Source organism: Haliotis rubra, unplaced genomic scaffold (assembly GCF_003918875.1).
Source record: "Haliotis rubra isolate DU_JTF1 unplaced genomic scaffold, ASM391887v1 Scf462, whole genome shotgun sequence".
Taxonomy (NCBI): Eukaryota; Metazoa; Mollusca; class Gastropoda; order Lepetellida; family Haliotidae; genus Haliotis; species Haliotis rubra.
Genome location: NW_025767149.1, coordinates 95,022 through 109,871, shown reverse-complemented (window position 1 = coordinate 109,871; position 14,850 = coordinate 95,022).

Below are 14,850 nucleotides of genomic sequence, written 5' to 3'. Positions count from 1 at the left end.
TACACCAGTTTATCTCACCGAATACGCACCAAACGCCATTTCTCCGGCGACTCGCCTTTGCCTGCCTGACTTAATGAAACACGAGGCTGTGCTGATGCTGTACCGTGTGTATATACCACTCAAAGGATGCTAAGGAACACCTGATTTCTCACGTTGCTATAACAAGTTCACCTTACATACTTGGACTGACTGACTGAGTTTAGTTTTACGCCGCTTTTAGCAATATTCCAGCAATATCACGGCGGGGGACACCAGAAATGGGCTTAACACATTGTGCCCATGTGGGGAATCGAACCCGGGTCTTCGGCGTGACAAGCCAACGCTTTAACCACTAGGCTACCCCACCGCCCCTACATACTTGGAGGATAAACTATATATAGGGCGTTCTTTAACTTCTTTTGACTAGTATATATAGGGCTCTTTGTTTAGTCAGTCTAAGTAAACTTAGGCTCAGTATTATTCGTTACACTGTCAGTATAGCAGTGTAACGAATAATACCATAGGCGGATCCAGAGGGGAGAGGTGCAGGGTGCGCATCCCCACTTTTTGTGCTGAAAGTTTGTTAAATGACCATTGAAACTTGGGTAAAAAAGATGTAGTGTGCACCCCTCCTTTTCTCCTTAGTGTGCACACACACACACACACACCCCTTTCTCAAAAAGCGGTATCCGCCCCTGTAATACTGAGCCTAACTTAATTTAGACTGTTTAGTCTGCACTGTCCCGATCCACAAAACGTTCGTAGCGCTACGGGGCGGTGGGGAAGTCTAGTGGTTAAAGCGTTGGCCCGTCACGCCGAAGACCCGGGTTCGAATCCCCACATGGGTACAATGAGTGAAGCCCATTTCCGGTGTCCCCCGTCGTGATATTGCTGGAATATTGCTAAAAGCGGCGTAAAACCAAACTCAGTCAGTCAGTCAGTCAGTCCAAGTGTTACTCACTGCCCATCTAGTCAATCAGTCGTAGAGCTACATTTGTAAGCCTGTGATAAACTATAGAGTTGCGACAGGTCGTAACGTTACGAACGCTTTGTGGATCGGGGTCCGGTATTCTAGCTATATGACAGCTATCTGAAAATAATCGACACTAAACCTCATAATCAAGTGACTGACATCATGAGTATCGACCCACAATTTGGATACCATGGTTTGCCTTCAAACAAGTCAGCGAATCGTGCACCGGACGCTTTACGTCACAGATCCATTACAGATCCGGAGGTCGGTGTGCGGTTCCCGTTTTCTAAGTATAACATCGCAGTGAAGATCTGAGGTTTTGTCAGCAACCCATGTGGTAAGAGACAACTAACAGGATCGGGTTGTCAGGCCCGCAGACTTGGTTGACACGTGTCATCGAATCGATGCTCATGCTATCAGTTACTGTTTGGCAAACAGATTGACTTCTGAACTTCAGAGTCGAGGCTCATAATACAAACATTTACATTTGCAAAGGTTATGAAGATGGTGTGCTGAATATCATTCACCGGCTTATCTGGTCCAGTCGCGATTGTTTACAGATTGCCGTTATATTGCTGGAATATGACTTTATGTCCTTCATAATGTGTACAAATTCTAAGGTATAGTGCATTGACCGAAATTTTCTCCTCTTTCACTGAAACGTAACATTTTATTGCTTTGAATTTCTGTCCAGAACAATATTATGAACCATATTTGTTAAAATGTCTTGTGGACATTCACATGATATTAGATACAGTTATCTTGAATCAATTCCGATTCTCAAGATACCCTCGAATATCCAGATTACTATTAGATTTCTATTCCATTACAAGATACGTAATGTAAACAAGATAATTCGATGGGTCATCGAGGGTGGATCTTCCCTTCTCAGCTTTTATGGTCAATGTACACATCTTAAGCTAGAATCACCAGAAACAATTAAGTTAGGATAACATAAACTGGGTTTTCGATCAGCAGACGCTTGCATACACTCAGCAGACGTCCGCCAGTGGGTCCACATTACAATCATATGGTTTCCCACGTGAACAGTGCGCCATACAACGAAGTGTGATACTAAACACCCATGTATCCTGTTCCTAACGATTTAAAGCCAGGCACAATCTACGTACGTTCAAAACAGCAAAACAGCTTCTTAAAGGAAATTATGTGAAACTCAGCTCTTATTGTGATGTCTTAATGCCTACCGGGCGGTGGGGTAGCCAAGCGGTTAAAGCGTTCGCTCATCACGCCGAAAATCCGGGTTCGATTCCCCACATGGGTACGATGTGAGAAGCCCATTTGTGGTGTCCGCCGCCGTGATGTTGCTGGAATGGTGCTGAAAGCGGCATAAAACTAAACTCACTCACTCACTCAGTCAGCTCACGTCATTTGAATAATCTGCGAATTTTAAAAAAATGAGCGTGAGTTTAGTTTTACACCGCTTTTAGCAATATGGCGACGGGGTACATCAGAAAAGAAATTGACTAGTTAAGTTTTAGAGTTGGTTGCACAACACTATATTTTGGTGTTATGGATTTGACTGAAAATGTCATCCGCACTACCTGAAAACAGCATCTTGTTTTACCCTATCCATATATCATCGATAAGTCAATTGAAAAGGTACGCGTCCATGTATATATAATAATACCAGCCGAAGGGGTATGCAGTTCTACTTCATGTACGCAGTATTCCGGCGACTGTTTTCAACGTAGCAATGTGTTGATAATGTTTAGAATTCTTTAATTCTGTCAAAGCATTAAGTGAACACTTTCTTTTGTTTGAGTTCTAACTACCATCAAACATCTGTCATACACATTCTTTTCCCGTAGGGGTTATTTTAAAAAACCAATCATTCCACACGATACCAGTCAATAATTTCTAAGCTGTGTGCTGTCGAAAATATGTGACCAACTACTTCAAGTATTTATGTTTAACGATTGATGTCAGTCTCATAAGTACTATTCAACATCCAAATAAAACAAGGGAGGCTATCGAACAATGATATCAGTTCTTGAAAATGTTGCTGATGAACTCGAAGTATTATTATTTTAGTAATGAACGGTTGGAATCGAAACACTGCGTGTTATGAAATCCTAGAAGGGACATACGTTGTCGCATTGTCGAGCTATTTAAGGCTTTTTTACACATCTAGATGGCGCGACAATGTGACATGTTTTGACCTTGAAAATTGTCGCACTGTTGCCCTTTTGTCGCATTTTGCCACTTTTTCTTTCTTTTCTTTTAAGAACAAACAAACAAACTAAATAGCAAAAGAAACTAAACAACTCAAGCAATATCACGGCGGGGGACACCAGAAATTGGCTTCACACATTGAACACATGTAGGGAATCGAACCCGGGTCTTAGGCGTGACGAGTGAGCACTTACACCACTGGGCTACCCCACCGCCCCGCGACTACAGCAGGACATGATTACTTGTCGCGAACACCTTGTGGCATCACTGGTTTTCAGTGATCCATTCTTACTCTCTGCAGATGAATGAGATACCATTTCAACATTTTGTAATGAAAGTATTTAAAATATCTGTATGGCTAGTAATTGAATAAAACAAGCCGACTGATTTCGTCGGGTTTTGGGGGTGTTTTTTTAAAATTTCATTTTTTTAGTCTGGGGATTCTACACCAAGCTTTCAAAACAAAAAGATTGTACGTATAACTGGTCCTTTAGGCAATGTATGCTCAGCCTTAAATGTGTTTTAACAGGCGTCATATGCATGTACACGCTACCCCCTTTCATGACAAGAGCCGATCGATGTTCACAGTGAGAGCTGCCCCGCCAAATGAGTGCGATACGTTCAAGTGTTACAGCTCATCACAAGAGATGAAGAATGGCAAACTTCATCAAATGCAGCGGCAGATTTCATTGACTATATGTCTCTCAGAATTATCCCTGAGCTCTGCCTCGAACAGTGTCCTGTAGGGCAACAGGTTTAGCTATTTATCAAACAAACAGTTCTTCACAATTGTTGTTTACTTTGAAGCTCTGTGATCACTGTTCCCAACTCACACAGCATTGCTCGGGACAGACTTGCTCCAAGACATGTTTATAAATGTACTGTATAAGTAGGGTTGGTATTGCAGAGAATTTTCATATTGCAATATATTGCATGAAGTATTTTAAAACAAAATCTACTTATAATCGAGTTACTTCTTGATTTATAGAGCAAAAACACAACAAAATCACTAGGCTTGATTTAATTTAATAACAACGTTTAATCATGATAAAATAAAAATGTGAATAATATTTGGCACAAATGAAACAAGGACATATCCGAACATTTCCGAGTGTTACGAAGTTTTCCGAATGCAAGTCAAAATTACCGGTTTTCGATCAGCGTATCGCAATACGTATCGTTTCCATGTCTGAACCGGTAAATACCGGTAAACCGGTTATATTGCGCAGCCCTATGTATAAGCTAGTCAATCTACGTGAAAAATTACCTAATTTCAAACTAATTGCAACAGAAATGGTTTATGTGTTTTTGTCACTAATGGGGTGTCCTTTATGTCATACAAAAATATCGGACGCCGGGAAAATTTGGGAAATGCCATTTTTTCAAGGTCAAAGGTCAAAGGTCAAAGGTCGAGATATCAAACAAAGGTCGACTTGCACGTCGCAAACGTAAAACACAACTACAAGAGTGACATTTGATGTTTTATTTGCACATAATGCAAATTGGAAATGGGTTTCACACATTGTGCCCATCGAACCCATCTTCAGCATGACGAGCGGACGATTTAACCATTGGGCTACCCAACCGCTCCGTGTTCTATCAGAACAATGTGTTCTGTAATCTAGGAGTCTAGGGTTTTAACTTAAATCCTTTTCATAAAGGCTTGTGCATATTTATACTCGGAACTGAAATTGTGTTTAACTTGGTGTATTGGCGTGTTTCCCACTCTTGACATTCCTTCAAGTTCTGTCTGCTGTTGTTTTACAATGAAGGCAACTGTTTTAGTCTGGAGACTCGAGTGAGTTTAGTTTGGCACTGCTTTTAACAATATCACTGCGGGGGAAAACCAGAAATGGGCTTCACACATGTGGGGGATCGAACCCGGGTCTTCAGCGTGACGAGCGGACGCTTTAACCATTAGGCTACCCCACCGCCCCTCTGAGATGTGAGTGGGGTCTCTGTGGGTCAAACGGTGGCTGAGTGAGTATGGTTTTACTCCGCTTTTTAGCAAATCTCCAGCAATACCACAACTGGGAACACCACAAAGGACCTAAACAAACTTTAGATTCGAACTCGGGTCTTCGACGCGACGCGCTAACGCTTTAGCCACAAAGGCTATCCCCGTCGCCCCTCATATTAAACGTGGAGGAATGAGACCATAGCAAAGGAACTGCATTGTGTTAATTTTACTGACAGCTAATGCTAGACTGGTTCACGCCTTCTAAAACTGTTCGATATTCCCCGTTGTTCTGTTGTCTGTAGGTAGCTGAGGATCAAAAGTAGCATGATGAATTGGCCAGTCGTACAGACACCGCCGAGTCTTAATTGCAATTCATCCCCAGTAATACATTACCTCAACGTTTAATTTGGTGTTCTGTTGAGCAGGAATACGTTTTGGCATTTACAAGTCTTTGAGCTTCAGAAACAATTTGGCCAGACTCCCATAGGGTTTGGCCCTGGCTATACAAACATTTCTCATTGAAAATCAAACTGCTCGAGATTGTATGACAAGAAGGATGGCTTCAACTTTCGAAATGTCAGCGTTCCCTTTAAGTCGTTTTATATTTCACCTCATCAGCCTTTGGTGTCTGCATTCCAAAACTTTTTGAGGCACATCGAGTATATTCTATTTCAAAGTGATATACAACTCTTGCTCGAACGTTAGTTGCTCAAGGTTGCAACAAGGCCTCAGTAAATTGTTGCTGACAGTTCACAATTTGACGCATCAGTGACTGAAATAGTGAGTGTGTTGGTTTTACGCCGCTTTTAGCAATTTTCCAGCAATATCACGGCGGGGACTGCAGAAATGGGCTTCACGCACTGTACCCACGTGGGGAGTCGAACCCGGGTCTTCGGTGTGGCTAATCAACCGCCCCCAGTGACGGAAACAGTGCCCGCAATTCCCTATCTCGACATGTACCCTATGTCCTCATATTTTTCATGTGAACACTTGCCCTGCCTTTGCATGCGGTTGTGATTCTTGGTTTGAGTCCCAAAGTTGCTATAATTTTAGTCATTTGTTGTCAGTTTCGTGGATTGCAGAAACGTTGTGATTATCTGTGTTTGGTATGATAACTGAAATACTGTTTAATGCTGTTAACTTTCCTCACTCAAAATTTGTAAAACCCAATGATCTTGAACTGAAATCGATGTTCGATTTTTTTCAGACATCCTTACACTGGCCGTCACCAGTTGTAGTAGGCGGCGGCGACTGGGACCAATCAATGGTGACGTTAGCTATCAACTTTCATTATATACCTCTCAGTTTACTGACTGGTCCCGTGAACATCCGGGTTAGAATTGGTCTTCAGCTACCCATGCTTGTCGTAAGAGGCGACAAACGGGATCGGGTCGTCGGGCTTGCTGATTTGGTTGACACAACATGGCGTCGTGTCCCAACTGCGCTGATCGACTGATCACTGGACTGTCTGGTCCAGACTCAGTTATGTGCAGACAGCCATTATATAGCTATATTGGTCCTGACCTTAACTTCACCTGCTTCATGACCTCTACTCTGTACAAATTACGTTTGTCATCAACTGTGCCAACATAAGAGTACGTTCTAAGTTGCACTCTGAAAATACACTACTATTTGTTACAAACATTCTGATATAATTGAAATTATGTATGATGCTTGCAAATCAACTGATCAAGGATCTTAATTTCATACCTTCGATCAGCAGATCCTGGAACGGCAAAGGTACGCAATCAGTAAGAAATTGAAATCTGTTTGCATCATCGGCGGTGTACCAATGACGAACCTATCCTTTACCTTACGAAGAACATACAAAGAGAAGGTATTGGTCATGTTGTTTAATTTGACTAAATTTGATTCAAGTCTAACTTCCTCAAACCGAGTGTATTGGACATTTACAACTTTTAGTGAAACCCACGAGGTCTGGTATGTTAAAAACAAGATCGGGGCGAACCTAGATTCGCGATAATATTAGGTTTTACCAGAGGGGACGTTTTTACTGCACGGCGAATAGCAACGTCTTTACGACTGGGCCGTCCGTGCCTCAAGTTCCTCACAATTTTTACTAAAATACCGTTTCTTTCAGTTGTTCATTTGTGGAGATCATTCAAACGGGCAGGAAAACGTGATTGAAATGTCCATGTAGACATTTTAAGGAAAATATCTATTCAAACGTTAAACAGCAAGGTGGCAGCTGGCATGCATTTCATTAATTTTAACGGAAACGTTGTACTTGGGAGCATTCATGGAGAAGAGAGATTAGCCACGACTTAAAATCGATGACGGATTTGGTTAACTGAGTTAGGTGTCACCCTCCATTGTAGTTCGTTGTTAGCATGTAGCTGTCTAACTGGCTACAGTGTAGAGCAGAAGGAACGACTGTCTGTTGACTGTCTGTCTAACTGGCTACAGTATAGAGCAGGAGGAACGACTGTCTGTTGACTGTCTGTCTAACTGGCTACAGTATAGAGCAGAAGGAACGACTGTCTGTTGACTGTCTGTCTAACTGGCTACAGTATAGAGCAGAAGGAACGACTGTCTGTTGACTGTCTGTCTAACTGGCTACAGTATAGAGCAGAAGGAACGACTGTCTGTTGACTGTCTGTCTAACTGGCTACAGTATAGAGCAGGAGGAACGGCTGTCTGTTGACTGTCTGTCTAACTGGCTACAGTATAGAGCAGAAGGAACGGCTGTCTGTTGACTGTCTGTCTAACTGGCTACAGTATAGAGCAGAAGGAACGGCTGTCTGTTGACTGTCTGTCTAACTGGCTACAGTATAGAGCAGGAGGAACGGCTGTCTGTTGACTGTCTGTCTAACTGGCTACAGTATAGAGCAGAAGGAACGGCCGTCTGTTGACTGTCTGTCTAACTGGCTACAGTATAGAGCAGGAGGAACGGCCGTCTGTTGACTGTCTGTCTAACTGGCTACAGTATAGAGCAGAAGGAACGGCTGTCTGTTGACTGTCTGTCTAACTGGCTACAGTATAGAGCAGAAGGAACGGCTGTCTGTTGACTGTCTGTCTAACTGGCTACAGTATAGAGCAGAAGGAACGGCTGTCTGTTGACTGTCTGTCTAACTGGCTACAGTATAGAGCAGGAGGAACGGCTGTCTGTTGACTGTCTGTCTAACTGGCTACAGTGTAGAGCAGAAGGAACGGCTGTCTGTTGACTGTCTGTCTAACTGGCTACAGTATAGAGCAGAAGGAACGGCTGTCTGTTGACTGTCTGTCTAACTGGCTACAGTATAGAGCAGAAGGAACGGCTGTCTGTTGACTGTCTGTCTAACTGGCTACAGTATAGAGCAGGAGGAACGGCTGTCTGTTGACTGTCTGTCTAACTGGCTACAGTATAGAGCAGGAGGAACGGCTATCTGTTGACTGTCTGTCTAACTGGCTACAGTATAGAGCAGGAGGAACGGCTGTCTGTTGACTGTCTGTCTAACTGGCTACAGTATAGAGCAGAAGGAACGACTGTCTGTTGACTGTCTGTAACCTCCTGCAGGTGGCAAACCAATGTTTACCTGAATTTAAATCTGATCCTAATCTCGTTTAAAATATTGAGATTAAGAAACTTTTGGTTTTTGGAAACAAGGCTGGCATTATGTGATTGTTTGTTTTCCGCCAACAAATTCCAACTGTATGGCGGCGTTTAGGAACAATCGTCTTGACCAGACAATCAGTGATTGACATCATGAGCATCGATCAACGAAACTGTGAAATGATTATATGCGAGTCTGACCTCCCGATATTATTTGTCGCGTGAGTGATGAGCAGTGATGGACCGGATCTTGATTCTTGGTGTTTGAAATGGGTTTTTTAAGTTAGAAAACTTAATTTAAAGTTAAAGCTGGTATGTTTTCTATTTCGTATCCGTGGGGATTCTGAGTTTGACTTGTTCCCTAGCAGCGACTGTTAGTCGTTAGCGGTGGTGCATAGGCTTAACAAGGCCGCCGTGCTATCGTCCGTATCCCAGTTACGTGAATCTACGCTCATAATGTCAATCACTGGATTGTCTGGACCAGACTCCATGAACTACAAGACACCGTTATATATTTGGAATACTATTGTCGTTGCACAACAAGCAATCAGACAAACAAACAAATACATTTGTCCTTTAAAGTTAGCCCATAGTTGATATAACGCACGCACATGTATATGCATTTCAATATTCCAAGTATACCACGTTACAAAGATGAGATTAGTCCATATAATGGCATTCTCCCGATAAAAACTGTCAGGGTAAAGAAAGCGCACATCTATGTTTAACAGTGGATAAAATGACATAGACAAGAAAAGGTTATTCCATACTGATATATTTGATATGATACGTATTATAATTAATACCTTAATTGTGAGACGTTTGGGCGATTGTTTTCAGCCTACTGACGCTTTGATAATACATGTATCTGGTTAAAATCCAATCTTCAAGAACTTCTTTTACGTGGCAGTTTACATGATTGAGTGGAATTATGTCAGTGGGTTAGTTTAGTTTTAAGCCACTTTTAGCAATATTCCAGCAATATCACATCTGGGGACACCAGATATGGGCCTCACACACTGTACCCATGTTGGGAATCGAACCTGGGTCTTATGTGTGAGGAGCGAACGCTTTAACCATTACGCCATCCCACTGCCCAGAGTGTAATGGTTGCTGTTCAATTGAATTAAGACTTTTCCGGCTCTGTAACCGCTTCTAAATACTCAACTCTGATGAGGTAAACCAGTGGTCGATAGCATGAGTAACGTCGACTCACTCCGACTGGTCACGTTGACAATTAACGAACTTACATAGTTTGATCGCTATCTTCTGATATAAGTTTGTAATTGAGAACAATTTACTTGGAAATGAGGTGAGGTGAAATGGGTTTATCAGTCGTGTTTGAGAATATTTCGCTCATATGACGACCTGCATGCATGTGTATGTGTATGTGCGGCTGCTTGTACTAGCCCAGACTTAAGCTGGTTTTATAGTGCTAGCCCACTGAGATACCATGCCGCAGTGAAGCATGAATACCCCACTCAGACACATTATACAGACTCCGAGCCGACCAGTCCTTGTTGTACCCATTAATGCCGAGAGCCAGGCAGGGACCAACACGTACCATATTTTAACGTCCTTTGGTATGACGCTGTCGGGGATCGAACCGGCGACCTTCCGCTCTCCGGGCGGACGCTCTAACCACTACACCACGGAGGCGGTTTCTTACTTGGACGTTATCTGTTTCAAAATGAGAAGAGTAAAGATGATGTACCTTACTTATTTCAGTTTGACTTTTTAAAACTTGGTTTAATATTTTTGGGAGTTTGTGAATATATTATCGTTAACACCGTGGTGCGAACTGTATAAATCAGTTCAAGTATATAAGTTAACAATGATAACTTCAGAAACTTTTTTTTTTCCAGTCATCAAATTCTTGAAAATTCTTGACAACAATACGACATCAGTGACAAGACCAGCTCAGTCTGTTTGTCAACCAATCAGTGATCTGACGTTGTCTATTTATGACCCCCAAAACATTACTTGGTTAGTTAGTGTAGTGCAACAGAATTACTTGCCTTTTGTTTATTGAGTAAATTAGTTAAATGGTGGTAACAAACTCGGATATAATACGCATGAGGACTCTTTTTTGGAACCCTTGGATATTAGGTCAGTTAGGGATGCAACTCATGAATCGAAACAGCCTTGGATTTTTTCCTAAAAGAACACGCAAGTAAAGTGAGTGAGTGAGTTTGGTTTATGCCGCTTTTAGCAATATTCGAGCAATATCAGGGCGGGGACACCAGAAATGGGCTTAACATTGTACCAATGTGGGGAATCGAACCCGGTCTTCGGCGTGACGAGCGAACATATAACCACTAGGCTACCCCACCGCCCCGCAAGTAAAGACCATGACAAGGACAATACGTGTAGATGGTCATGTTATGTCATAAACTATTATCAGACGCATATAAAAATGATCAAAACAACGAAATCGATTCACAAAACAAATCAGTTGGATTTATTTTTACTTTCAATTCTGTTCAAGTAAAGGCAAGTAAGGGAACATTTTTCGAGCAACGTCGGCTGGCCTCGGGTACTCACAACCTTCTGCATTTAGTTTAATGTTGTTTCAAGGATATTTGAACTCGCCATGCAATGGGAATTTGTTTGGCCGAAGGGCATAATTTGAGTCCTATTGCAAATGATTTTGTCAAAGTGATATGCTGTTCGTTTGTTAATAGGATGAGATAGAGATACTCGTAAAAGCAACAGCTGGTCATCAAACCCAGAAGAGTCCATTGGTGGAACTGAAGGTTTTTTGCTACGGCTGAGAATGTGTACGTAGCAAGAACTTTTATTGGGCGTCACAGGGGCGGATATAGTTTTTTGAGAAAGTGGGGGTGCACACTTCATTTTCACGAGAGTTTCAATGGTCATTTAATAAAATTTCAGGACAAAAGGGAGGGTGCGCACCCCTGCAAACCCCCTCTGGATTCGCCTATGGGTCATGACCATGATATATTTTTCTTTTTTGTTTAACGCCGCCCTCAGCAATATTCCTGCTAGATGGCGGCGGTCTGTAAATAATAGAGCCAGACAAATACCATGCAGTCCAGTGATCAACAGCATGAGCATCAATATAGAGCTTCAGACGTATCTAGGCCGTGTCCTTTCTGATAAATCCACTAAGAATCATTTATATCCTGAAATTCTCTGTCACTTTTGACTGTGAGTGACAAGATTTAAGAAATACGTGTCAAATATGCAGACCTCGCTCACGAAATGTCACGCTTGCATCTTAGGTATCAAGTTGTCCAGCTCCCATTGCCAGCGCCTTAAGGTTTGTTACCTCCCAATCTGCTGTCTGACATTGGGAGAGTCGTGTATTGCTACAACCACAGGCCATCTGGGTAATACAGAACGATGGCTTCGAGTGAAGAGCACGTACTACCAGGCGCGTAGCAAGCGAATTTTTTCGTGTAAGCCGGATAGGTTGCGAAGCTTTATATCTAGATACCACTGAGGGCTTACCCCACCTTTTTCAGCAACAATCGTGTGTAAGCCCTGGCTTTTTTTATAATGGTAGCTACGCCCCTGACTACCCTCGGTTGGGCTGCTTGACATGGGCACTGTGCTGATAACACACCTTACCAGCCTGATTTGTTTCCAGCACAATAATATTTTGTATTTCCGGTAGGATGTGGTCTTGACAGATCTGTGGTCGAAGGAAGGAATGTTTATTCTGTAAACGGGTGTTTTTTGTTGTGTATACCTGATCTTTTTCAGCTATACGGTAGGCATTACTCATTGTATGCCCGTGTTTTACAGGAAAATTATTTTACATTCATTGAGCAGAGCGACTTTGAAAATAAACGCCTTTCCTTGCAACTGATATCTCGAGTATTCGTGTTATCGAGCGTCTACAGCGTTGTATCCAAAGGCGTAACATATACGCATGCACGCACGTACCTACGTATGCACATCGAAAATTGCTAGCATGTCATTATCGTGGGAAAACCATTTTGTTACACAAAGTTCCTCTTCATGCAACACACAATAAACAACCTGAACATTCAAATCCAAACTGAAGACATACCTTTTTAAGAAAACATACATTGTCTAACTTTTCTTTCTTAAGCTGTTCGGAGAGCGCAACTGAGCAGTACTTTTGGACTGGAATTGGTTCTATATAAATGTTTTCATGATGATGATGATGATGATGATGCAACACAGTGAGTGAGTGAGTATGTTTATGCTCTGCTTTTAGTAATATTCAAGCAATATCACGGCGGGGGACACCAGATTGGCTTCACATATTGTACCCATGTGGGGAATCGAACCCGGGTCTTCAGCCTCACGAACGAACGCCTTAACCACTAGACTACCCCACCGCTCCCTTGCAACACAGAGACATCTTCTAATTTCATAAAGATGATTAAAAAGCCTTCAGAGGTACGTGTCTTGAAACTAGGTTATAAGGCCACCGATAAGATGAAGTCTGTAATAATGTCTTCATTCAACCAGGAAGCTTCAATCTTTTTTCAAATTGGCAGAAGGGTCTTATTTCATTTCGTTCTCAGGAAATTTGGCATTCGTGGAACACTCAAGTGAGGGTGTTTTAAAGTAGATTATTTTCGGTTTAACTTCGTTACACACATTCCTTATTGATTTGAACTATCAACTTCCACAACATGGGTCTCACTCGTATGTCCTGTCTAGTTTCAGCATCTCCCAGTCTGTGGGATGCAGAAATTATATAATTGTAAGTTACAGAATCCTAGAGGTAACCTCAACAGTATTTTGCAGTGAGGATTCTGGCAGTACGCTTATGCACGAAAGCGCTGTATAATGTCATTGAGCCATTTATTCATGCTCATGTCAAGACTATCTGGGAACACATGTACAAAGGTCCCCGTAAAGATCCGGGTCTTCAGCAACCCATGATTGTCGTAAGTGGCGACTAACGGGATCGGGTGGTCAGGAGCTGCTGACTAGGTTGACACATGTCATCGTATCCCAATTGCGTATATTGATGCTCGTGCTGTTGATCACTGGATTGTCTGATTTAGACTAGATTATTTACATACCGCCGCAATATAGCTGGAAAACAGCTGACTGCGGCGTTAAACAGTAAATAGAAAAACAACTGTTACAACAAACAAATTTACAAAGGCTAACTTGTGCCATATGATGCGTCTCTCCCTGTTGGTCTCACCCTGTTGGTCTCACCCTGTTGGTCTCACCCTGTTGGTCTCACCCTCAGCTGTTCAAAGTATGATGCCTGGGGTGCTCCATAAATGCGATGACTTTAATGAATCACCATGAATCGAATCTCAGAATCTCAAGGCGTGTGTAATACTTTTCCTCGTGGGGATTGGATGGTAGCAATGTGTGCTAAAGGCACAGAGCACATTGACGCATTGTTATTGCTCGTTTAATTAACCATTGTTGTTTGCTTCTAACACATAGTCGTAATGCTGCAGTTATGTGTAGATGTAATGTTGTCGTGACACATAGTCGTAATATTGCTGAGATGTATAGCTGTAATGTTGTTATGACACAGTCGTAATATTGCTGAGATGTATAGATGTAATGTTGTTGTGACACATAGTCGTAATATTGCTGAGATGTATAGATGTAACATTGGCGCTACGTATAGATAATTAATGTTGCTGTGACATATTATTGTATTATTGCAGTAATATATAGGTGTGACACATACTCGCTATATTGTAATATTACTGCGGCACAGTCGTAATATTGCTGTAACACATAGATGTAATATTGCAGTAGGGTATAATTGTATGGTTTTGATGTGACATAGAGATGTAATGTTGCTGTGACACAGAGATGTAATGTTGCTGTAACACATAGTAGTATATACAATGGGGGTTCTGGACCACTTTCAACCAAAGCCTCTGCAAAGCCTTATTTCACAAGTAAGGCTTTGGTCGGGCCCTTAGCTCTTGCTACCATTACCCCTACTATGAAAAAGTTTGGGGCGATAGCGGGGCCTCCTAGCCGCGCCGGGGGCATGGCTGGAGTGTGTTGGTATCCTGAGGTTGCACCATCCAATACTGGGCTGCGTCTAACGTGCCGCTATGGCACTATTGTGCCGCTATACCATGTTTACCTCGATGAAACAGTTTAATGTGAATCGCCTATGATCTCTTTGGTGTTTGTAATAAAGGCTTGCCGGGCTTTTTTCACCCCTTGTTCTATGTACTTTTTTTTCTCGTCCTCGCTGAT